Genomic DNA, 25,877 nt, shown 5'->3' with positions numbered 1-25,877 from the left:
AACCAGATTCTACCCTCTGTGCTGACTAGCCATGGTAGCCTGGTATATAGCTTTTCAGTACAGTCTCTTTCTACAGGCATCTTAGATACCATCAGAGCTAAACTTTGTAGCAGACAAGCTGAGTAGGACCAGGATAGACCATCACAAATGGAAACTGAATCAAGTGATTTTTCCATATATTGGTCCAGCGGAAACCTGCAGCAGAGATGGAGTAAGGTGATAAATCTACCTGAGAATCCACTTGTTGGGCTCAATTTTGTGGAAACTGTTAAAGAGAAAGAACTTGTAAGTAGTGACTTTCCTGAGTTTCTGAGACTTATAAGAGAACTGGAAGACAATTTGTTTAAGTTAAAGAGACAACAATGGCAACACCTCCTTTTGGAGGCTTGTCTGCACTATAAAATCATCCCTAGGGGATTAAAAGTGCTTTGCATGCCTAGTTATGGTGAAATGCATGCAGACTTACTAAAACAATGGCAACAAATGAACTTAGACTTAAGCTTTAAATACATCAACTTGTTGATTGAATATTTTCTGCCTTTTGAGCAAAGTTTATTAGTGGCAGTAGAAGCATGCAGGTTAAATATTGAGCAGCACTTTAAAGGTGAAAGGTATATGCATACTTTAGAAAATACCTTCACCAATGTGGACAGTTATGAACTGAAACTTCAACGCATAAAAACTGGAAAACTAATAAAGGATTAGAGTGGATAAATTGTTGACCGCAGCTGTTAGCTGAGATATATAAGTATCCTGTATTTTTTTTTTCGATTATTTATACAAGATTATTGTTTTTAACAATTAATATATAGCACTTTTATTGTCTGCTTTTTAGTCTTCGAATGTATTTTATTGCTATTAACTAATCTGCACAAGTAACTGATTTGTCTGCAGTTAAAAGCATTCTGTATCTTTACAAATCTTTATCTGTTTGTGCTTTCTCTAGTGCTACTGTCTGTAGGCTATTGTATGCTATATATTCTTGGTGGCTTTGCAGTTCCCGCCCCTACTGTAAATCTGATCTGTGACACTCCTCCCAGTCTAGTGTCATTAGCTCATTGCCTTAATATTGCTACAACTCAAGTGCTCTAGGTTGCACTGCATTTGAAGTGTTTGTGTGTTTTAGCTGCTTTTCTGTATATATAGACTTCTCTGTTTCTTTAACTAAATAAGCTCTGCAAAGTTGTTTTATTGCATTCCTGCCTGTATTTCTGAGTTTTTTGCACTTTTAAAGTTTGTTTTTGCTTAGTTTAACTGGTAGGCTACACACTTAAGTGTGCTAGCCGAATTAAAGCATTTACTGTGTTTCTGTACCTAATTTCTGCTACTTTGTAAAAAAAAAAAAAAAAAAAAAATCCTCGATGTTATGTGATCCTATCTCACCTACATTCTGTACTGATCGGCTCCGACTCAGCACGCTATGCTATAGAGCGAAGTCTCTTATTGGCTGAGCTATTCTATATCCCAGGATGCACCACCACTACTTCCCCAGATCTTGTTTGCCGCTTACAAGCTAGGACGTGGTCTCGAACTTGGCTGAGCTAAGTGCTTTTTTTCTGAGAGTTTTTCTGTCAGGAAATTCTTTAATCTTTACCCAAAAGTTGTTTTAACAGCTATTGTTGTGTTTAAGTGTGTTTTTGTGCATATTTTGTGGTAAATTTTTGTGACTGGACAGGGAAAGGTTTCCGTTTAAGTTAGAGGTGCCTTCCCCTCGTTCTTTAGTGAGTCTTCTTGTTGTTTCGGAGAGGTCAAGTACCTGTTTTAGTTAGAGGGTTCTTGGCCCTCCTTTAGGTGTATTTGTTATTTATTAAGTTTCTTGGGCTTTCGCCTCTAGTTAAAAAAAATAAATAAATAAATTTTTTATTGTTGTATAATTCAGTGCTGAGTTACATACATTGTGTTGTTCTCTGATATAGTGAGTAGTCTACAAGCATTATGTCTAAAGAACATAGACCCTCAGGATTTAAGAAATGCATGAGATGCAACTACAAAATGTCCATTACGGACGATCACTCCTTATGCATGTACTGTTTAGGCGCCAAACACCTTCAGGAGTCTTGCAGCGTGTGTCACGCCTTTTCCTCTAGGGTCCTCCAAGAGAGGAAGAATAAATTGATCTTAAAAGGGATTATCAAACCCTCCTTTGAAGAGGCCTTATCTTCCTCTTCCTCTCCAGCTAAGAAAAAGAAATCGTCATCTCCGACCAGCCCGTCGGAACCGACCACTAAGAAATCTAGGCAGGCTTCTCCATCGGCTCCACGGACTTCGGAGCCGAGGCGAATGGTCTGCCTCGATGCCTCCAGCCTCGACTCCTCTGGTTTCGAGCCGATGGCTGGGGCTTCGAGGCGGGTCACCTTCATCGGCTCCACTGATTTTGGAGCCGATGAGGGTTGCCGGCTCAGACTCTTCCCCTTCGGCGCCGAAGCCCTCTTCGGCACCGAGGGAAATTGCTGTGGAATCTCCCTTGGCACCGATATTGATCGAGTCTATTCGGAGCCGGTCCCCCAGTCCTTCGGAGCCGATGGAGAAGTCTGCTCGGACCTGGTCGGTCTCCTCCCGATCTTCCAAGATGTCGGATTCGGACATCGACAGGGTGCTCCAAAGACTGTTTCAGTCTCCTGTATTCCAGAAATTAGTTTCGGCTCCAGCCCATTCGGCTTCGGAGCCGATGGCCCACCCTGTAGTTCTAGTTCCTCCTCCAACAGCCTCGGCACCATTGGAGCCGGTGCTGGTGGAGCCGATGGAAGTTTTCGGGTCGTCTCTGACCCTTACTCCAACCCCGGCTCTCGAGTCGGAGTTCGGTACACGGACCTCCTCGGTCAGCCCCGGGGGGGGACGCTTCGGGACCGATGTTTTCAGTTCCGAGCCTTCCCTCTCGGTGTGTCAGCTGCAGGGGTGCCATCTACTGTTGTGGCCCCGGGGGTTGGACCTTCCCAGGACTCTGGCAGTCCGGCCTTCAGGGCCATGAGGAGTGCTTTGGCCAAATCTTCTTTGGCTACCTCCACGGTCTCACCGGCACCTTCCCTACACACGGAGACTGGGTCTTTTGTAGTCCCCCTGTCGCTAGACAGCAGAGTCCCGGGGCCTGAGATCACCCCCAGTGGGGTTTCCCCCCCTCCTGGAGATCCCTCTGAAGCTTCTTCGGAGGAACCCCCAAGGAAAAGACTGTGCAAGAGGAAGCACGTCGACTCCCCCGATGAGTCTCTCACATCGGACACCGATCTTGATGATGCGGAGGGGTCCCCTAAGTCGTCCTCAGATGATGTCTCCTTTGCAGACATCTTGGAAGCCCTCAAACAACGAGGCGGCTGGCATTCCAAACCCCCTTCCGCTGATGAGTCGGTGTTCCTCAAGGCCTTCGGGGCTCAGCCCTCCGCCTCCTGGGTGTCTCTGCCCTTCGACGAGCTCCTAGATTTGATCTGTCAAAGGGCGTGGGAGCATCCAGACTCTGTGGAACCGGTGCCGGTTCGCCCAAATAAATTCTTATCAGCACCCCCAGAGAAGGAGTTTCTGACCAAAGGTGTGGCTGTAGATGCCCTGGTGGTGGCATCTGCTACCCAACAAGATGTAGCAGAGGCTTCGACGTCCGTCCATCCTCCTAATAAGGAGTCTAGGAGCATGGACTGGTACGGGAAGTGCACCCTCAGTTCAGCGGCCTTTACCTTAAGGTCCCTGAACTATTTGACACACTTCACTAGATTTCAGAGGGATCTGATCAAGGAGCTTTCAGATACCCTCTTGGGTAACCTACCTGAGCAGCTGGCCCAGACGGTTGGCTCTCAGTTGGCTACTCTGTCATCGATATCAAACTCGTCCATGAGGCTCATTTCATATGCAGCCGAGGGGCAGTAGAGCGGCAGTACGGTGTTGCTCTCACGGAGGCAAGCCTGGCTCCGCCTGTGTCATTTTGCGGAAGCCTTTAAGTCTTCCTTTGCTGACGCTCCCTTTGATGGGTCCTCTTTGTTTGGACCCAAGGTAAAGGACACATTGACCCACTGTGAGCAAGAAGGTAAGACTTTGACTGCCGTAGGGGCACGGTTTTCCACTCCCTTTTGGCCTTACCCCAAGGCTAAAAGAGGAGGGAAAATGTGGTTCCGTAAATCCAAGAAGTCTTATCCCTCGCAGCAGGACGATACCCCTTCTAGAGGCAGAGGAGGGGGAAATTTTTCTGGAAGACGCCGTCCCAGAGGCGGCAGAGGCCCCCGCAACACTGGAGACCGCGAGTCCTTTCGTGGCTCTTCAGCCTTCCACAATCCCTGAAGGATTGCCTGACTGTGCAGCTCCGGAGCCAGTCGGGGGTCGTTTTTCGAGGCACCTAAAAGCCTGGGAGGGTATCACTCAGGACCGATGGGTGCTTCGAATCATCGCCGGAGGTTACGCCATCCCCTTTTCACACCCCCCTCTGCCATCCAGGAAAATCCCGGACCCGCCACCCAGTCAACGGGAAATCGCAGCCTTCGAAATCTCAAAGCTGCTTCAAAAAGGAGTCATCCAACCGGTCCCCGCAGACCAGATCGGATTAGGGACTTACTCAAGATTCTATTTGGTGCCAAAAAAGACCGGGGACTTGAGGCCCATTTTGGATCTCAGCAACCTAAATCGTTCAGTTAAGAAGTCCAAGTTCCGAATGGTCACCTTACAATCCATTCTCCCACTGCTGGAGAAAGGTGTTTGGATGTGCTGCATAGATCTCAAGGACGCCTATTATCACATCCTGATAGATCAGGTGTCCAGGAGACATTTGCGCTTCAGCCTGGGAGACAGTCATTTTCAGTTCTGCGCACTGCCCTTTGGTCTCACCACAGCCCCCAGGGTGTTCACCAAATGTTTGGTGGTAGTGACTGCTCACCTGAGGAGTCTAGGATTCCAGGTATTTCCGTATCTGGACGATTGGCTCCTGACTGCCACCTCCAGGCGTCTACTATTGCAGAACCTAGCAGCCACCATATCACTAGGCACTTCCCTTGGAATCACCTTCAATTGGCCAAAGTCTGTGTTGCTGCCATCTCAGCGCATAAGGTTCATCGGAGTAGAGATAGACTCAAACCAAATGCGGGTCTATCTTCCTACAGAAAGGATACAGACTATACAGGCTCAAGTCCGAGCCTTGCTTCTCAAATCCAAAGCCCCAGCCAGGATGGTCCTGCAGCTATTAGGCTCCATGTCGGCCACTGTTCTCCTAGTCCTCTTAGCAAGATTGCATATGAGAATTCTCCAGTGGCTCCTATCGACCCAGTGGTCCTTTCAGGATCTCCCTCTCAGTCACCTCATACGGATCACGGAAACCTGCAAACGGGACCTTCGCTGGTGGCTGGTGTCCTCCAATCTGGATCAGGGACGACCCTTCATTCCACCTCCTCCTACGGCCACATTGATGACGGATGCCTCCCAGACGAGGTGGGGGGGGCATTACCTGGGCAGGTCAGTCCAAGGCAATTGGTGTTCCGACGAGAGTCTCCTTCACATCAACATTCTAGAAATGAGAGCGGTGCTTCTATCTCTACAAGCCCTCCATGATTACCTCCTTCAGGGCGTAATTGCCATTCAGTCCGACAACATGTCAGTAGTTTGGTATCTGAACAAACAGGGAGGGACCAGATCCTACCCCCTTTGCAGAGAGGCCATGAGAGTCTGGGAATGGGCAGTGGCGACCAGACGTTTTCTGGTAGCGACTCATCCCTGGGAGATCCAATGTGATAGCCGACAGACTAAGCAGAACTATTCTCTCTCCTCACGAGTGGTCTCTGAACGATGCAGTGGCAACTCAGATCTTCAGCAGATGGGGAACTCCTTGTTGCGACCTTTTCGCAACCCCGCTGAATGCGAAGTGCAGAAAATTCTTCTCTCTCACTCCAGCTCCGGGGGAGATTCCCATGGACGCCTTAGCCCATCCTTGGCCCACTGGCTTGCTATACGCCTTCCCTCCGGTTCCCCTCCTTCCCAGAGTGATCCAAAAGGCGACTCACTTAGGGAGCAGAATGATTTTAGTTGCCCCCTACTGGCCTCGTCAGGTATGGTTTCCCTATCTTCGGAAGTATGCACTGGATAGTCCATGGTTCCTGGATCAGATCCCGGACCTATTAATTCATCAGTCGGGACAGCTCCATCAGTCCCTTCACTCTTTGAAGTTAACAGCTTGGCTCCTCCTCTTCCGACTATAGTCAGAAATCATACTTTAGACCCGGAAGTCATACGTATCTTATCCTCGGCCCACAAGTCTGCCACTAGGAAATTGTATACTAGCAAATGAGATTTGCTATTTGGGCTCAACTCCAGGGTCTAGATCCCATCACTGTCCCGGTGTCAGAAGTCCTGAAGTTTCTAACTTCCCTATTCAATCAAGGTTCTTCAGTCTCTACCATCAAGGTCCAATTGGCAGCTATTTCCAATTTTCATGAATCTATAAACCCACCTTTGATGAGCCACAGATTGTGTAAAACCTTCATCAAAGGTGCTGCGCTTTTACGACCTCCGATTTCTCATCATGCTCCTCCGTGGGATCTCGATGTGGTATTACGCGCTTTAACCTCTTCCCCCTTCGAACCGGCAGCAACCTGTGATTTGAAATTTCTTTCTTGGAAAACTGCCTTTCTGGTCGCGATTACTTCAGCCAGAAGGGTTTCAGAGCTTCAAGCTCTATCTGTCAAACCACCGTACCTGGTTTTTCACAAAGATAGAGTATCCCTCAGGCCTAACCCATCCTTTGTCCCTAAAGTTTGTTCCAGTTTTTGCCTGCAACAGTCATTAGAACTTCCAGTTTTCTTCCCAAAGTACTCAAACAAAGCAGAATACATCTTCCACACATTGGATGTTCACAGGCAATTGCGATTTTATTTAGATAGGACCCAATAAACACGGAAAACAGATCAAGTGTTTGTGTCCTTTTCGGACAATAAATTGGGCAAAGCCGTCACAAAGGTCACTATTGCCAAGTGGATCAGGGACTATATTAGTCAGGCTTATTCCTCTTCTAATAAAGAGCTTACAACCTCTGTCAAAGCTCACTCTACAAGAGCTATGGATACTTCAATAGCATTCCATTCTAAGCTTGCCATTAGCGACATTTGTGCTGCGGCTACGTGGTCTTCTCCGCACACCTTCATTTCCCACTACAAATTGGATGTGGCATCTCGGGGGTGAGCTTCATTTGGTTCCACAGTTCTCAGGAGTGTTTTCCAGTGAGCCACCCAGGAATCAGATGCTAGGGAACGCTGTCCCATCAGTACAGAATGTAGGCGAGATAGGATCACATAACATATTTTAGTTATGTACTTACCATAACTTTAGATGTTTGGGATCCATCTCGCCTACATTCCTAATAACCCACCCTCCTTTCCCCTGCCTTGGAGATCAGAAGAGACCGGACGGTCCGAGTACTATCGTTTCATCTTGAAACATCTGGCAATGTTATATAAACAGTTATGTGTGTGTGCATGAGTGCGGACAAACAAGATCTGGGGAAGTAGTGGTGGTGCATCCTGGGATATAGAATAGCTCAGCCAATAAGAGACTTCGCTCTATAGCATAGAATGCCGAGTCGGAGCCGAGGATCGGCTCCGAACCCATCAGTACAGAATGTAGGTGAGATGGATCCCAAACATCTAAAGTTATGGTAAGTACATAACTAAAAGTTTCCCGCCTTTACTGAACTAGAATAGTCCAGTCTTCAGGTATTGCTGATCTCTGGGCTGTGTCATAGTTCCTGTGTTGCCCATATCCTTATTTGGATAGGAGGAAGCTTCTTTGTTCACCAGTGAGAGTGGGGAGCTCTGAGCAGCCTATCTGTCCCTTGAGTAGTGGTTCCAGCCCAGTGACCTGTAGCTTATTGGCTGTTTTGGGCCATTTCCTATCTCTTTCTAACCCCCTGCTTTAAAGCCAACTTTAGCACGCTTTTGTGCTTCTAATTTAAAGCGCAAAACTTTAGTTTGTCCTGTTTGTTGCATTTACCTGTTGAGGCTACACACTCAAGTGCGCTAGCCCGTGTTACATATTTATTGCATTTTTCTGCTGTTTGTTGCAAAAAAAAAAAAAAATTATCCTTGTTTCCCATCTTTCCTGACCTAGAGTAGTCCAAATACAGGCTTTGCTGTATTCTGGACTTTTGGAAAGTTCCTGTGTTGCCCATTTCCTTTCTTGGATAAAGGGAAGCTTCTTTGTTCACCAGTGGCAGTGGGGAGCTTGGAGCAGCCTATCTATCCCTGGAGGAGTGTTCCCAGCACAAGAATCTGGTAGTTCCTGTGTTGCCCATTTCCTTTCTTGGATAAAGGGAGGCTTCTTTGTTCACTAGTGACAGTGGGGAGCTTGGAGCAGCCTATCTATCCCTGGAGGAGTGTTCCAGCACAAGAATCTGGTAGTCTGTTTGTTGCAAAAAAGAAAAAAAAAATTATCCTTGTTTCCCATCTTTCCTGACCTAGAGTAGTCCAAATACAGGCTTTGCTGTATTCTGGACTTTTGGAAAGTTCCTGTGTTGCCCATTTCCTTTCTTGGATAAAGGGAGGCTTCTTTGTTCACCAGTGGCAGTGGGGAGCTTGGAGCAGCCTATCTATCCCTGGAGGAGTGTTCCCAGCACAAGAATCTGGTAGTCTATTGGCCATTTTGAGCCAATTTTTAGCTCTTTCAAGTCCCCCTGTATAAAACCCACTTTGGCGCGTTTTTTGCGCTTGTTACTACTCAGCCAAGCTCCTTGTGGTCCTGCAGAGGGGTGCTAGCAGCAGAGAGGCTAAAAGAGCGACTGCTAACCTGATAAAAGTGTTTGTTTTCCTGCTACTACCTGGGCGACTGTCCGATCTAGTTAAACTGCAAGTATTTCTGCTTCTTGAACTGTTTTAAACTGTTTAAAGTTGCTTTTGCATCTGCACTTTTAAAGTTTGTCCTGTTTGTTGCTTTTACCTGTTGAGGCTACACACTCACGTGCACTAGCCTGTGTTACATATATATTGCATTTTCTTGCTGTTTGTTGCAAAAAAAAAAAATATATATCCTTCTTTCCCGTCTTTCCTGACCTAGAGTAGTCCAAATACAGGCTTTGCTGTATTCTGGACTTTTGGAAAGTTCCTGTGTTGCCCATTTCCTTTCTTGGATAAAGGGAGGCTTCTTTGTTCACCAGTGGCAGTGGGGAGCTTGGAGCAGCCTATCTATCCCTGGAGGAGTGTTCCCAGCACAAGAATCTGGTAGTCTATTGGCCGTTTTGGGCCAATTTCTAGCTCTTTCAAGTCCCCCTGTATAAAACCCACTTTAGCGCGGCTTTGCATGATTTTGCGCATAGTGCAGCATCGGGCAGCACCGCTTAATTGGGTTTAAACCATTCTCGGCTCCACAAAGTCTGCTCTTCACTTTTTCCCTTAGAACTGATCTAGCTCTCATAATAAACACCCTATTCCCACTCTAAAGCCTGGCACTTGCTCACTAAAGCAATTATATAAGTCAGCACTACAAAATTAAAAGCACTACACCCTCACAAACTCCCCTTGAGTACTTTGTTCCCCATTGGCCCTTTTTTCAATTATAAAGGAATTCCCAATACTATTCTAGCATGTCCAAAGGTCAGTTGTCAATCTCCTCTCTGGTCCAGCTGGTGAATCTGGGAATCTTGAGGTGTACACAGACAACCCTCTCCTCCTCCCAACAAATTCCAACACATGTGAGAGATGCAACCATATAGCCAAACTGGAGGCCAAGCTCTCTCAACTCAGTACTGGCATAACCAGTCAGGAGGAGAAGGAAACCACACTCACTACAATTCCAGTCTCACATAGACCTACCACGACAGTAAACCAGACACATAAACACACAAAAACATACTCGGAGGCTCTAAATAAAAATCTGCCTAAGCAGCAGAGACCTCCAAAGCAGACACCCAAGCAACCGCTACCCCAAAACAAAACACGTGCAACACATAGCTCACAAACCCAGTGTGCCAAACAGTCACAGCCCTTAAGGCTAAACAACACACCTGATACACTTGTAATAGGTGACTCTATCGTCAGGCACACTGACGTCCCGCTCACCAGGCTGAACAAGGAGAAGGTCACGGTGAGCTGCCTGTCGGGCACTAGGATCCGCCACATAACACAAGCACTCAGGTCACTCCAAGGCAAGTACAAATATGACTCAGTCATTGTCCATGCTGGTGTGAATGACCTGAGACGTACCTCCCTGGACTACATGAAAAGAGACATAGAGGAGCTCTCTGAGCATGTAGCCCAGGCCGGTATGACCCTGACCTTGAGTAGCATCTTACCCTCACCAAGAATGATGCCACAATATGTAGACAAGACGATCAATTTCAACAATCGGCTTGAGTATTGGTGTCATTCAAAGGGGATCCAATGCCTGTCAGCCTGGGATGACATGCTCGACAAGCCACGATACTTCGCTAGGGACGGCTTGCACCTGTCACCCCTGAGCTCTCGGATATTGGCAAAGGCTCTTGCCCCCCCCCATAGTGCCTTTTTTAGGCAAGGCTCAGAAGACAAACCCACCTCCGTAGGTATCACAAGAGATAAGAAACTAAGAGTAATGCTACTCAACGCCAGAAGACTAAACCTCAAGATGCATGCACTCGAAACTCTCCTTAGCATGGAGAACATCGATATCTGTGCAGTAACGGAAACCTGGTTCAAGGCTCCCGAGAGCACCCCAGCACTATCAGGTTATATCTCATACCATGTTTTTCGTCCCCAAAACTTGGACCAAACCACAAAAGGAGGGGGAGTATCAATATTCGTCAAAGATACCCACACCTCCAGGTTGGTGGCACAGCACGAAGCATCAGAGACTATCCATGTGCAACTAACAGTGGGTAAAACTGCCTTCCAGTTTATAGCCTGCTACAGACCACCCTCTCAAACCCAGGAACCCCACTCAGCCTTCCTGAGAACACTGGAAAATATGAACGTCTCTCCAAACACCATTATATTGGGCGACTTCAACTACCCTAACATAGACTGGGAGCATTACTCTAGCTCCAACACCCTAGCCCGAAGGTTCCTAGAATTTATAAACTCAAATGCTATGGAACAACTTGTTGCCACTCCCACAAGAGGGGAAAACATACTGGACCTGATCATCACCAACATGGGGACTCTATGCTCCAGACCAGAAGTGTATCCCTCACTGGTAAGATCAGACCATAAACTAATCTCACTAGATATTCACATCCCGACCCCAGCCCCTGCCCAGAAAACCACTGTGAAAAACTTATCTAAAGCAAATTTCACACTCCTCAAAACTGAGGTGGAATCCTTCAAAGCCCCCTGGCCTGTGGAAAATACGGCCCAGACCGTAGAATCCTTTATAAACGCATTCTATGAACACCTTCAGGAATGCATGGATCATGCAATCCCAAATAAAACCAAGACCCAATCCTCCAAAGTTAGGCATCCTGTCTGGTGGACCCCAGCCATAAACAAACTATACAATAGAAGGAGGAAGCTACTACATGATAGAGCAAAATCCCAAAAAGGGAAGGCATCTCTGATCAGTATTAGCAAAAACCTACGGGCACTCATAAAATCGTCTAAGGCCAGCTTCGAGAGAAAAATTGCACAGGACGCTAAGGATAATCACAAGGCTTTCTTTAGTTATGTTAGGAACCTGGGTGGGAATTCCCAGATATGCTCAGAATTAGTCCAAAATAACAAAAAATACACCGAACCCACAGACATTGCCAACATCCTAGCTGACAGGTTCAGCACAGACTTCTCCCCCCCTTCCTCACCAAAAGGGCAAATATCTATCCCAGCAGAGTGCTGCCCACCTGACATCTCAGATGCTCAGGTAAGAGCCGCCCTCTCCAAAGCAAAAAACACAGCATCAATGGGACCAGACGGTGTCCCAGGCTGCATCCTACTTGAACTCCAAGAAGAACTAAACCCAGACATAAAACTACTGTTCAATCTCAGCCTTACTACAGGATATGTACCCAAAGAGTGGCGTACAGCAACAGTGGTCCCTCTCCACAAAGGTGGTGCCTCAACGGATCCTGGAAACTATCGCCCCATAAGCTTGACTAGCTTGGTCTGCAAAGCTATGGAAAGGATCATCATGGACCTCATAAATAAAGATATTGTTAAGGGCAGATCCTGCCTCTTAAACCTGGTCGATTTCTTTGAAACAGTCACCAAGGCCATTGACGAGGGGAAGGTGGTCCACACAGCCTACCTGGACCTTGCAAAAGCCTTCGATACAATACCCCACTTGGGCATTATAGATAAGCTCACCAGCTTAAATACAAACCCCTATGTCACTAGATGGGTTGCAAACTGGCTCAAGGACAGAACCCACATGGTTAGAATTGCTGGAGCCATGTCAGACTCCAAACCAGTTACAAGTGGCATCCCACAAGGCTCAGTCCTGGGACCTCTCTTGTTCGGTATATATTTCTTGGAGGTACAGGCTAACACGGAAGGACTGTGGCTGACCAAGTTCGCAGATGGCTGCAAACTGGGCACCATAATAGACTCTCCAGCCGACACAAGCATCCTACAAAAGGGTCTCATAGAAACAGACAACTGGTGCCAGAGCCATGGCCTCAAGCTAAATGCCAAAAAGTGTATAGTCATCCCCTTTGGCAAAAACAAAGTGCCCACAAATTACCACATAGGTGGTAATCCATTAAGTATGGAAGAAGTAATTAGGGACCTGGGGACCCAAGTTGATAGCAATCTCTCATTTGACAACCATGTGGCCAAAGTGGTTAGAAAAACATTTTATATAGCCCACCTAATCATGAAGGGATTCACATCTAGATCAGGGGAGGTCATCGTGCCTCTTTACTCATCCCTCATCAGGCCCATAATTGAGTACAATGCCCCTTTTGGGATGTATCTTACCAGACACCTGCAGCAACTGGAAAGACCATAAAAATGTACCTCACCAAGAGGATCAAAGGGCTCAAACAGATGCCATATGCTGCCCAGTTAAAGAAATGCCAGCTCTACTCAGTGGCATACCGCCTGCTCAGAGGCGATCTGTGCCTGACGTATAAAGCCATGTCCAACCTGGAATTAATGGACATGCTGCACCTCAGAAAATCCAAATCCCATCGAGCTACGCACTCGAGAGACTTGAACCTTAGCACTGAAATACAGATTCATAACCCAGAGGCTCCCTTCATTCTGGAATAAAATCCCAGTCCAGGTTAGGCAGAGTCCCTCATTGACTCTCTTCAAGAGGAATCTTGATGAGTGGATGGGAGATAGTAGGTTTACCCCAGGTATCACTTCTGTGTCACTGTTAGACAGAGGCACAGTATACTAACCTCGAAAAAGGGCATAGCAAAATTAATTTAAAATGGGTGGCAAAAGCCAAACACACTCTGGCTAGGCTTATAAATGCCCTAGGGCAGATAGCCTAGTATGAACCTATGAACCTATAATGACTTTGTATCTGGTCATATTTTTGTATGGCCAAGAACAACAGAGAAGAGGGGTGGCCAGAAAAGGGGTCCTGAGCTTGACCAGAATTATATGGTAGTGTCAGAAAATCAAGAGCCTAGACTGGAGCAGGATGTCGAAGGAGCAGATGATGCTGCCATAAGAATTGATGTGCTGCCTTCCCATAATAGTGTACAAGATGTTACATTGAATAACCCTTTAGTGCATGATGCTCCACAATTGACTAATTTGAGGTCTGGAGGTAACACAGCACAGCGGCATAATATGGGAGCCAGACCAAAAGAAAGACCAACTGAGAAACAGGGTTTTCATCCCATGCCAGTGATAGTGAAGTCATCTCATTCGCTCAGCAGAGGGCGCCACATGAAACATTCCAATGAGCACCCACAAGGAATACGCAAGATGAGGAGGTGAATTGTATAGTGCATAACCTTTCTGACCATATTTTGACTGAAGCAGAATTATCTGTTCTGAATAAGGGACTCAGTTGTATTCCCTCTGTACAATCAGAGGTGAGTGTTGTTCAGATTGATCTAAGACTTTTCTGTCAGAATTTGACTTTAAAACTAATGTTTAATGACAATAATGATGTTACCAATAGACCACGATTCAGGCAGCCGATTGTTTTGTTCCATCTATGCCTTTACATGTACAGCTTTTTTTAAATATATGTGAAAATGAGTTATGTGAGCATATGCATGGAGAAAGGGCTAAGGGTTATTACAATTTAACAGCATCACAGCACTGATGAGCCCTAAATGATTTAAAGAATAATCAGGCTATAAGCATCAGACCCACTGATAAAGAAGGGTCTGTAGTAGTCATGAATAATAAAGATTATAATTTGAGTATGCTTGCCATGTTGAATGAGGATACAACATATGTACAGGTCAGCATGGAGAGGGTAAGATCTATTATTGATTATGTGCATAGTGCTTTATATGAATTATTTATGGAAACTTCCATTGACTGTGACTTGTTTGATTTTTTTTTGTATGTGACTGAATCTAAGATACCATTGATAAAGGGCCTTCCCAAGGTTCATAAATCTTTGACTAAACCATCCCTATGTTTGATTGTGTCAGAGGAAGGATGGGTCACATAAACATGTTCTTTATATGTAAAAAGTAAGCTTAAGGCAATGTTGGCTTTGGTCTCTGTTGTACTCAGGGACACTGAGCAATTTTTAACTGACTTCTTCATGTTTTTGGAGAGTTGTGGTGATATAACAGGGTTTTTTCATGTGACCCTTGATGTAGTGAATTTATTTACGTGCATTCCGAATGAGCATGGCTTTGATACCATTAGAGAACTGTTGACACACAGAGGGAATTTCGACAACAGTCAGATTGACATTGTTTGCTGCTTGCTGGATTTGGTTCTAAACAATATTGTTTTTTTGTATGGTGACTGCTTATATGCACAAAAATGGGGGGTGGCCATGGGCACCTCCTGTGCAAATTCATATGCAAATGCAGTAATGAACTCATGGGAGGAACAGTTTGTGCTTAACAATAATAATATATACAGACCACACATTAGATTTTACCATTGTTTTGTGGACAATGTTTTTATCTTGTGGGGAGTGGGCCAAGAAGAACTGTATGGTTTTCTTCACTACATTAACAATACTACTGAATTTTTGAAGTTTACTATGTCCATGTCACAGAAAGAGATAGATTTCTTGGATGTGTGATTAATGGTTAACCAAGTGGGTCAGATAGATACCAATTTATTCTGAAAGGATTGTTGGAAAAATAGCTACTTGTCCTTTGATAGTATGCACCCCCAGGCATATATATCCTAATGTAGTAAGAGGCCAATACATGAGAGCCTCTAGGCTATGCACACAAGAGGAAGCATTTCATGAAAACATTAATACATTGAGTCAACATTTTTTGAAAAGGGGCTATAAGAAGGACCTTCTGATACAGTATAAAGAGAGGGTGGTTAAAAACAGAAAAAAAAAACATTGCTGCCCCATACTTCTCTAGATGTGCTTCTAGTGCCCATAAGGATAGGAGCTTTGTCAGTAATCTCAGATTTGGTCTGAAGTACACAAATGATGTAGGCTCTGTTTGTAATATTACATGAAAAAACTGGGGAATACTCTCAAGTGACAACAAGATAGCTGAAATAATTGGGAACAATCCCTCCTTTATGTACAAAAATTGTTTAAACTTGAAAAGACAACTGTGCACAGGGAATTGTAATACTAGGTTAAGTAACTTGCTATCTGCCAGGCTTGGTACATACAGTTGCAGGCATTGCAGAGCCTGTACATATTATTTCACAGGAACAAGTGTTTAAACATTCACGGATTAAATATATTTTTAGTCCCAGACTCTATGTAGATTGTAATACAGCAAATGTGATTTACTTAGCCACATGCAAGTCCTGCACAGGATTCTATGTTGGTAAAACCAATAAAAGATTAAAAGATAGAAGTTTTAGTCATTCTTCTGTGATTAGGACTTTCAATATGAACAATGCACTAGCTAAACATATCAAAGAAAATGCTGGACATGAGTTTGTTTTTAGAGTACTGCAAATAGTTCATGTGGGTCACGGGGGGGGGTGATCTCACTAACTATACTGAAACAGTAGAACTTAAATGGATCTAGAGGCTACAGGCTGATAAACATCCTGGTATTAATGCTTGTGTCTGTTTAAAACCTGTATTGAAAGGGGGAATTGGTTTAATGAAGTGATGAATTAACATAGCTGATTGAACATTTAACTGTTTTTAAACTGAGTTGTGACTTTGAGTTTTTATGCAACCAGCTTATTGTACGATCTGAAGAAGCATTGGCTTTACAACATGAAAGCACTTATTTTGTCCATTTTTACAAATAAATACTTTTACCGTGTGAAGCTGTGGTGTTCCCGCCAATTTTTATGCTTTAAACATCAGTATCCTCTGACATTTCAGTTTCCAGTTTTGGGGGTTGTGAGAAAAGAGATTCTTTGATGGAGACCAGTTTTATCAGAGTCCAGGTTTCCCATTTTCCCTTCCAGCTCCAGCACAATGTGTAGCAAAATAAACTTCAGATGTTGCTTGCGGAGCAGTGCTTCTTGAGATAAAGATGCAGGATCTTTGTAACAGAAAGATTGAAACATATTAATGTAAGATAAATATTGGCACTTCTAAATGCTCTGAAAACCCTCAATCATCTGTGGTCTCCAGAACTGTTACAGATGTTTACAGAGAACAACACAGTGATGTGGTACATAAACAAGCAAGTAATATGATATATAAACAAGTAAGGGGAACCAGATTCTACCCTCTGTGCTGACTAGCCATGGTAGCCTGGTATATAGCTTTTCAATGCAGTCTCTTTCTACATGCATCTTGCATACCATCAGAGCTAAACTTTGTAGCAGACAAGCTGAGTAGGACCAGGATAGACCATCACAAATGGAAACTGAATCAAGTAATTTTCCAGATATTGGTCCAGCTGTGGGGAACACCTCATGTAGATCTTTTTGCCTCAAATCATAATCAGTTGGCAAAATGTTACTCTAGGACTGTAAATGAGAAGGCCTCTAAAACAGGTACTTTTTGTTTTCCTTGGAAAGGAAATTTCCTGTATGCTTTTTCACCCTTTCCACCCTTTTCATTAATATTTTATGACATTCTGAAGATTTAGAAGGACTCTCCAAAGATCATTGTGGTGACTCTCTTCTGTCCCAGGCAACAGTTGTTCTCCCTTCTATTGGAAATGGCCAAGGGTGGTTACCACAAACTTCCTCACAGACTGGAACTACTCACATAGGGCACAGGATACAGGACACAGGTTGTGTGATGTTTCTCATCACCATATATCAGCAACTAACTGCCTGAATGCTAGCATCTTAATACTTCTAGGTGCCTATTTTCTGAGGACGTACAGGAGAAATTAAAGTCAGCAAGAAAACCTGCTACCAGTAAATTATATATTAGTAAATAGAAACAAATTGTAGTTGTGCCAAGACAACACCATGACCCTTTTAAGGATAGTGTTTCTCTGATTTTACATTATTTGCATTAGTTACTGTCTTTTGACCTATCTTACATCTCTGTCAAGGCACCATTGTCAGACATTTCAGCATGTTTGTCCATGGACCCCCCCCCCTTCTATGCAGTTGTGATAACCCACCACTGCCAAGCAATATGTGACATGGATATCCCACCTCTGGGCCAGTAATCAAGGTGCCTCAATCCTTACCACTGGCACCTGTGGGGGGACATTCACTGGGAGGATAACAGGTGCACACACAGTATTTCCAGATGCAGCTCTCTGTATCAAGTGAAATTTCCCTTAATAGCACACAGGGAACACAGTCAGTCTGGGGCTGCTTCCTCTGTCCTTCTCCAGATCCCCAGTAAGACTACCCACTAGCACACCTATAGAGTTGAGATCTCAGCTGAGTGACCAAGCCAAGACCTCCAGCACCCTCTCTGTCCAACCACTACTTTGTGTTCCTGCCCAAGTAGCTGACACACACACTCTTTGAGATTTGATTCACACACACACACACACACACACACACACACACACACACACACACACACACACACACACACACACACACACACACACCTGGGAAAGGCTAGCACAGGTTTACTAGCTATGCTCCCTTCTGCCCAGACTATAAGGTAGTTACCACTGCCACCAGTCACTCCTGCCGGCTACCTTAAGGCTCTTAACAAAGGGTGTCCAATCTTACTGTGTAATATTAACATTAATATTAATATTAATACAACCGGTATTTTGAACAGGAACAAGGCTGTCAGGAGTGTCCCATACAGTGTCACCAAATAAATATGCAAGTACGCTCAGAACTTAAATATCACTACAGGGATCAGCCACAATGAAAGGTTTAAATATATTTAATAATAAATAATAAAAGAACAAAAAAATACTAAGTATATATTCACAGTGACATCAGAGTTCAAAACACAGGAAATATTTAAAATAACATTGTAGGACAGGCTCAGACAAATAAAGAAAAAAAAAACAGTATCTAAATTAAGCTTTACTATATTCCTGACTGTTCATAGGTTCATGTGTCTAAGAGAATTGCTATACCCTAATAACTTACTAATAGCGTAAGGCAGATTATGTGGTGAATGGTTCTTCTTGTTGTCAGGTCCAAGACAGAATACAGAATGTCGTGTCTCACTAAGAGACTTCTCAAAATAATATCTAAAGTATTAATGTTGGGTTAGCTTGCAGAATGACATAATTTCTGGTTATCTGACTTATAGTTCCCATGCAAAACTCCCATTGCTGGCATCTGGCAGTATTTAGCACCTACCTTTAAAAATACACACACAAGGGTTTTTGCTCAGATCTCTTCAGCTTCTGGAGGTGGTAAAACAACTAGTCACTTCCACTCTTCCTGAGTAGCAATTAATTCACCCCAAAGATAATATAGAAGGCTTTGTAGTACAAACGTTGTGTCTCTGGCTGCCTTGAAACCTGTGAGATAGCGTTTTTGCGGCTTACCCTATAAAGTGATTTACTTTCAGATATTTTTCTAAAGTTTGCTGTACTGAAATTAAACCTCCAGTTTCCTCTGTTAAAACATAATATACATTTAAACAGTTACAATAGTGCATGCACATTTCTATTCTCTGCAGTAAGCACACTGTGGATACAGTCTAAACTCGAGCACTTTACAAATATCTTTTCAACACACACATCTGTACAAATCAGTTTGATATACACATGACATACAGTTCTAATACACTGTAACACAAATATCTTATATAAATCATGCTGTTATTCACAAATGACATATAATTATTTACAAAATTCCAACTAGCTGTGCTGGCAGTACCTCCTTTAGTCACAGCAATCTCATATGAAAATGGTTTTGAAAGGGATGTTGTATACCAAGCTTCCAAGGAAATGGGTGGCTTCTCATTGGTACCTTAACTTTGTCTGGTACTTTAACTTTGTCTTAGAAAAATTAATTCTTGTTCCATTTAAACCAGCTCATCTGGCTAAATTGAGGCTCTTAATATGGAAAACAGTGTTGCTAATATTTCTGACCTCTGCTAGAAGAATATCTGAGTTGCAGTTTCTTATGCTGGATCAACTTTATCTCATTTTCTACAATATCTGATTTTGTTAAGAACTAATCCTTCATTTGTGCCTAGTGTGGTGTTTGGGTTTACTTTGAGCCAAGTCATTTATCTGCATGTTTTCTTTATAGAACCTTAAAATGAGAGATATAGGATACTCCATATCTTGGATGTCCCCAGAAAACTCAGTTAGTATTTTGGTCAGAAGAATTAGCAACCCAAGTCAATGCAGACTATTTTCAAACGGTTGTTCCATGTTATTACCTTTTGTTATTCCTGCCACAACAAGGCAATTCCAGGCAGGGTCAATGCTCATTCTACCAGTGACTTTGCTGTATAAGTGGCTTTTTGGAAAGGGTTGGATAATAGACGTATTCTAGAAGCAGCATCTTGGTCCTGTTTACAAAGCACTACAAACTAGATTCCTTCTCCTGGTCTAGGACAGGCTTTGCTAGCATGATTCTCCATGGGCTCACAGATCCTCATCCTTCTCTCAGTCAGTGCAAGCTATGGTAGTCTACTCATATAGCGAATGATACTGCAGCAGTGATCAAATAATGAACATAGTACGTGTAAGTAAACTTACCAGAACAGTAGATGCTGGAATGGTAACTGTTGCAGTAGCAGCTCTCACCCTCCATCCCTCTTTTTGATATATTTGTTTGTCAGGACCTTTGTCTTTGCTTTCCTAGCATTGACCTTGTCAGGGCTTTAACCTCTCTCTCTCAGTTAGCATGAAAGCTCTAAAGGGCTAAGTGCCGAAATCTGTCTTTTTCTTCAGCTCAGCTCAAGCTGACTTATGGTTTGGGTACATGTACAGTTCCCTTAAAGCTTTGGTAGCTGGCAAGATGTTATATTCTCAGTAGGCTGTAACCCATATAGTTAAAGCTACTGCAGCAATGATCATTCGAACATCTACTGTTGTGGTAATTTTACTTATAAAACTGTACCTTTAGGATATGCAGTAGCAGTTGGGGACAATTGAGGGTTCCTTGATATTAGAGATGTCTGATGTTTTGCACCATGATTTGCAGCTGACTGTGTTTCCCAACAGTGTGTAACATTTTTTTTAATCTTACAGGTATTATCCAAACAGTAAGGTGTTCTTGTTATCAGTAGGAGAATGAGTGTAACTCAAAACCAAGTCTATCTGCCATCCCCACATGGCATCCTTTAATTTAAAAGAAGCTGAAAACTTGAAGTTGGGAAGAGTTGCTCATTTGTAGAATTGCACCTAGGTAGATGCAGTGATGATGTTTTCTATGTTCATAGGTTCTATGGAACCCGCTCACTGCTGTTCGGGATATTTCTTTGGGAACTGTTTATTTGTAGCAAAATAGCAACAACAGTACAAGAAAATAGTAGCAATATAGCTGCAGGTAGGGGTCATCTAATGAGCTGAATTCCTTTTCAGTCAAAGAAATACAAATTAATTTGCAATTTCAGTATGGCATATTCATAAGAAGACTCCAGAAAAATGATTGAAATAGTTCTTCATTAGCTCTACATAGAATATTATATGAATTGTAGGAAATTTTGGAAACATGGTTTCTCTTCTCTTTCATTGTCATCTAACTCCTTTTCCAGCCTCATCCATCTAGATAACCCAAAAAAGACATGATGGTCCATGGAAATAATATGGATTAAGTGGACAACAGACAAAGAGGGAGGAATTCTGGTAGTTCTCAGAGTTGTTAGCCTATCCAACAGCAGCCTAGTAGTTGGCAATGGAAACCATGAGAAATAAATGAATTAATAAATAAATGCATGTTAAAATAATATAAAAATTAATAAAAACAGAGTGTATGCTGGAAAATAATAAATAAATGAAAGCAAAACCTCTCAAGGCAGCCACTGGCTGCTATGTTCAGACATGCAGTACTGTTCCCTTTTGAGATGCTGGCAATTGAAATGCCGGGTGCAGACAAGGCAGGAAAAAGAAAGGACTGAAAACCCAGGAAAAGAGTGAATCTCGAAGATCACTCTTCTCCTTTAAAGTTTTTTTTTTTTTGCAGGGGACAAGCCACCCTGCACCCACATTCCCTGAACTTATGTATGCCAACTCCAAGATCCCCATACTTTGGAGAAAAGACAATATTCCAGGAAATGGCCTTCTTGGACATAGTGTATGTAAGTCCATTCTTCCACAATTCAGACTGAGTATTTTGGGACTTATTGTAGAGGGTCCCAACATTTCAAATGGTTAACATGCACAATATTAGCCTTTCAGATGATATATCCAGTATACATTGGACAAGTGGTATCCTTAATGGTAGTTATTATGTAGTATTGGTTCTGGAGACCAACAGCATTTTTGAGAATATTGCTAAAAGCATAATAGAGTGACTGAGACATGATTGTAACTGGAAAATTTCCTGTGATGCTACAGTGATTGTCTATGACTAAACAGGCTGGGTGAATAAAGGCAGAATGTATTGGTGGACTGGGAAATGGCAAGGGTGCTGGTTATGCTTTTCATGAGGCATGCTGTCACTGCTTAGGCTTTGTGCTTGAGGATATTGGCTGGTAGGAACAATTACTTTCCCAGATACTGTTGATAGGCATTTATCATGGTGAAGTATCTCAGCCCTGAGAGGTGTTGATGGTCTGCATAGTGAGTGTGAAGCTGCATCTCTGTCATACCCCTTTATCCCTGTTTTACCCTTCCTTCTCTCATCTTGTCATCACCTCCTTTACTTCCTTTCATTAGTCATGCCTCCTTCCTCTCCTTTCTGTTTCCTCTCTGCATGCTTCTTTTACCCTTTTATTATTTATTTATTTGTCATTTGTTAACTGGGTTGGTCCAGCTGAGCCAAAGGCCAATTTTCAGTGGCGACTCGAAGAGAAAAGCTCCAAAAAATTACAAGACATTAACATGCATAAAAATCAAAAAACAGAAAATTACATAGTTATATCATACATTCATGAAGCAGGAGAACTTAATTAGTTATATTGTTGCACATATTCACAACAACAGAAGTTGCATGAAAAGTATATACAAAGATAAAATAAAAATGATGAGTGAACATCATATGAGAGTTTAGAGATAGAGAAAAAAAATCAGACGTAAGTTCATGTTAGTAGGTCATTTTATTACAGAAAACAGATCTAGATTGGTAGTGAGTATGTGTTAGTGTTACTACTAACAGAGAGTATAGATAGTAGAAGGCTGAAAAATTTGGGGTAGAGAGGGGTATGGGGGGCTTAAGTAGAAGGCTAAAAGTGTAGGGTGGGTTAAGGAGGGCCTGGTATGGACAGGAGCTAGAATTAAGAAGGTAGTTTTTAAGTTCAGTTCTGAAGCGGGTTGTACATTTGATGTTACGAATATTTGGTGGGAGATTTTTCCAGGCTTGGGCAACTGTGCTTTTATATAGAAGTTTACCAGTGTTTTTGTTGGTTTTATAAATAATACGGAGGTGTTGATCAGAGTTGCATAGAGTTTGAGAGGGGGTGTAGAGGGTTATGAGAGAGGAGAGAGATGGGAGAGACAACATTGTATCCTTCTCTGTAGCTATTTGTACTCCTCACCTCTTCTAATAACTTCATTCCTTCCTTTCTCTACAAAATACTCTATTAGTATCCCTTTAGCTTAAGTTATCTCATTGACGATGGCTACATCTAATTCAAAAGTTCTACTAAGCATTATACCAAATTTTCCATCCATGTTTTGACATTGCAAACTGCTTTCTGGCTTCTTGAACTGATTGTCGTTGTATATTCTTGCATCCCTTAATATGTATATATGTTTTTAGCATATCCTTGTATTTGTAAATTATGCTATTTTCATTTGTTATATGATCCTATTCTCAGGAACTGTGCTTGTAATTGGTCCTCTAAAACTAACGTATTACCCTGGTAAACAAATATTAATCAGTAAATAAATACATACATACAAAAAAAATTGGTAGACCCCACAGTCATTCTAATGTTTGTGGAAGATATTTCTTATGCACATAGTTCTGGGGTGACTTTGCTAGGTTCATAGGTAGGTACTAGGCTATTGGCCCTAGGGCCTATACAAGCCTAGCCAAAAAGGTACCCTGGCTTTTGCCACCCAAGAAAATTATTTTCCTGTGCCCCTGTCAAGCAGAACCACAGAAGTGATCCCCGGGGTGAATTTCCTATTACCCATCCAATCATCAAGATTTTTCTTGAAGATTGCTAATGAGGAGCTCTGTTTGATATAGATAGGTAGTCTGTTCCAGAGTATGGGAAGTCTCTGGGACAGGAATCTATCCCTCCAGCATGTTCTGTTTATTGTGGTGACAAGGTTTAGGCCCCTAGAACGTGTAGTTCAGAGGGATTGGGATTTCTTTAAGTGGCGCATGTCCAACAGCTCTGGGTTTGACATAGCTTTGTATGTTAGGCAGAGGTTGCCTCTGAGTAGGCGATATGCAATGGAGTAAAGCTGGAGTTAGGTTAGATTAGGGGAGCTGAGGTGATTGCTAACATATACTTGTTGAGTTAAGGAGTAGGTAGGGTAGCTCACTGACCAACCCAGGTGAGATATTTGTTAACTAATGCTAATGGGTTGGGAGTAAGTCCTCTTGGATGAATATTGTAATGCTGCTTAAGCATTTAAAAATTAATGCATGACTAATGCAGTGTACTCACATGACAAGTAATAATGACTCTTTTGTGTAGTGTATAGGAGTCTGCTTCCATTATATAGCACTGCAGTCATCAACGAGCTGTGTGTCATAGTGCACATTGGAAAGAAGTGCAGATACCAGGAAATAGTGTTGTTTAGAGGTAAAAAAGGGTTGGGTAGTAGTGGTTAAGGGAAGGTTTTCTATAGTGGGTGTCATGTTGGATTATGATCTTGCCCAAGTCATGGTTGGGACACATTTATCACTGATGTGACAGCAGAGAAAGTGAACGTCATTCCATAATACTGGCACATGACTGGAGTGCTTTGCTGGACCCAACAGTGAATGGGATGGGCTTAGGGATTGACAGATATTATAAGGAAGAAGAGGAAGTCAGGACACCCTTAAAGTGCTTAATTTAATAAATTTATTGATGCTAAAGCATGACCGAACCAGGAAATATGAACAGAAAGGCAGAACATTGTCTTAAACCTGCTCAATAAACATGCAAGGCAGAACATTATGTTTTGTAAGCTTACATAGATGATTTTCTTATCTCAGTGCCTTTAGCGTCCAGGAGTGTGACAGTAGCTGGTCATAGTTATGGCTGGGAGGGCCAGGCAGGTGGGCATGAAACAGACCATTTGCCAACTACCATAAGTGACTGTTGAGAAGATTTATCAGTGCTGGACACTCTAGATGCTCAGGTAGGAATGTATCTGACTAACATAATACGAAAAGCTCCATTTGCTTAGTGTAGACTTTCAACAGCTGAGGTACATGAAAGATTACCAAAATCTCAGGGAAGGTGCTATTCAGGCTACCATACTGTGAGAATTCCAAGTGATTATCACCTTTGTTACTAGTGTTAACACAGTGAAATGTCTGCTTCATGCTAAGGACATAATATTAGAATCTCTAATCCATTTCCAGCTAATATATACCCCACCAAAGAGGGCGCCATCAACTGGCCTGCTGTTATGTTTCAGTTCAGAATTATTACTGTGTATGGAAGCTGAAGTTAATATTTAAATGTCACCTTTGATGGAAGAGGTTAAGAATGATACTGGGAAAAATATTTGTGAAGGGCACAGGACCCAAAAGATAAGTCTCTGAGCTTTGTAACATTATCAGTGATACTTTTATTTAAAATGCAAAAAGTGACAGCTACAGTCAGACAGTGGCAGTTATGGTATTAAAACTACTGCTTATCACTAGCCTTACAACGTGGGTTGGGGTGCAAGGGTGGGAGGCAGGGAGAGGCCAGTGGATGCAATAATGGGTATGTTGCCCCATGCATTAAACTCCCTTGCTACACCTCTGCATATGTACATATGTAAATGTATAGAGGAGAACAATCGGCAAAAAAAAAGTGTCTTTAAGTTAATGTGCATGGGTGTCTATTTTTATGTGAGTAATACTTTGTAGTGGATACAGTTGGCATAATGGCTAAGGTCTTTGCCTTCCATATACAAAGTACAAGACTCAATCCTGAACTCCTCCTAATGCCTGTGTGGAGTTTGCATGATTTCCCTGTGTCACTGTGGGGTTCCTCCCACATCATAAAAACATGATGGGTGTTTCCACCTCAAACCCACCCAAGAATGGAGTTATGGGCAGCAGCACAGACACTAGATGGTGGCTACTGGAGAAAGAGTTGTTTAGGTCAACTGCTTTGGACATCAGGTGAGGTGTGCAGTATCCTCTTGATAGGAAGACACTGATCACAGACTGTGTGCTGTCTCAGGACTAGCCACTTGATGGCTTTAAGTGATTGGGTTAACTAATACCACCAAAAAATGGGCATGGGTATTTGCC

This window comes from Protopterus annectens, chromosome 8.part0 (genome assembly GCF_019279795.1).
Source record: "Protopterus annectens isolate FY-2018-M chromosome 8.part0, PAN1.0, whole genome shotgun sequence".
Lineage (NCBI taxonomy): Eukaryota > Metazoa > Chordata > Ceratodontiformes > Protopteridae > Protopterus > Protopterus annectens.
This window is presented reverse-complemented; position numbering follows the sequence as displayed.